This window comes from Plasmodium reichenowi, chromosome 13 (genome assembly GCF_001601855.1).
Source record: "Plasmodium reichenowi strain SY57 chromosome 13, whole genome shotgun sequence".
Classification (NCBI taxonomy): Eukaryota; Apicomplexa; class Aconoidasida; order Haemosporida; family Plasmodiidae; genus Plasmodium; species Plasmodium reichenowi.
Genome location: NC_033658.1, coordinates 953539 through 954692, shown reverse-complemented (window position 1 = coordinate 954692; position 1154 = coordinate 953539).

Genomic DNA, 1154 nt, shown 5'->3' with positions numbered 1-1154 from the left:
TTTTTTTTGGTTCCTTTATTATATTTAAGGAAAAAAAACTTTTCATACTAACCACTGTTGTAAAAATTTTGATATGAAAAAGGAAAATATTGGAATGACACATTTATCGTATTTTTTGTTTAAACCAAAATAAAATAAATATAAAAAATATATATATATATATATATTTATATTTATTTATTTATTTAAAAGGATAATATGATATGGACTGAACGTCTTTTTATTTTAAATTTTATTAAAGTTAAAAATAAGGTATAATATATCCTATATGTTTTAATTTTTTTTTTTTTTTTATTTAAAAAAAAATAATTCATTCTTTTTTTTTCCATATATTTATTAACGATTCATATTTTGTAAGGTATAAAAAAAGATGTTCTTATTTTTAGTGTCGACGTGTTAAAAAAAAATATATATATGTATATATATATATATATATATATATATATATATATGTTATTATAACGGGCCAAAGGTATATATATATTATATATATATATATATATATATATATATAGAAATTTTTTTCTTTTTGAGTTTTCTACTGTTATTTAGTAGTTGAAATTTTGGAAGAAAAAAAAAGAATATGTACAAATGAAAATATGAAATTTGTAAAATGCATATATTATATATATATATTATAATATGTATATTATGTATGTATTTCTTTTTGTTGTTATATATAATATTATGTAGATCGAGAACTTACCTATATATAAATATAAAACTTATAAAGTGTTATAAACTATCCATCGTTGTATTAGATATTTTTCATAGTTTGAACAAAAAATATATCTATCATTTTTCTGCTTTCTACATAAATATCATAAATATTAAGAAGAAAGGGAGAAAAAAAAAAAAATTTGTATATGTATAATATAAATGTATATGATTTATTTATAACTATATATATATAGCTTGATGAAAAAAAAGAAATATTTATTTATGATTTTGTATTTATTGTAATTATTCCATAATCTATATTTTATGCTTTGTATATATATATATAATATATTATATAATTTTTTTTTTTTTTTTTTTTTTTTTTTTTTTTTTTTTTTATAAATGTTATATTTTTTTTAAAATATAAAATAAATATATTTAATTATAATTTATTTTTATAATTATTTATTTTTAAAAATTTTTTTAATAATATT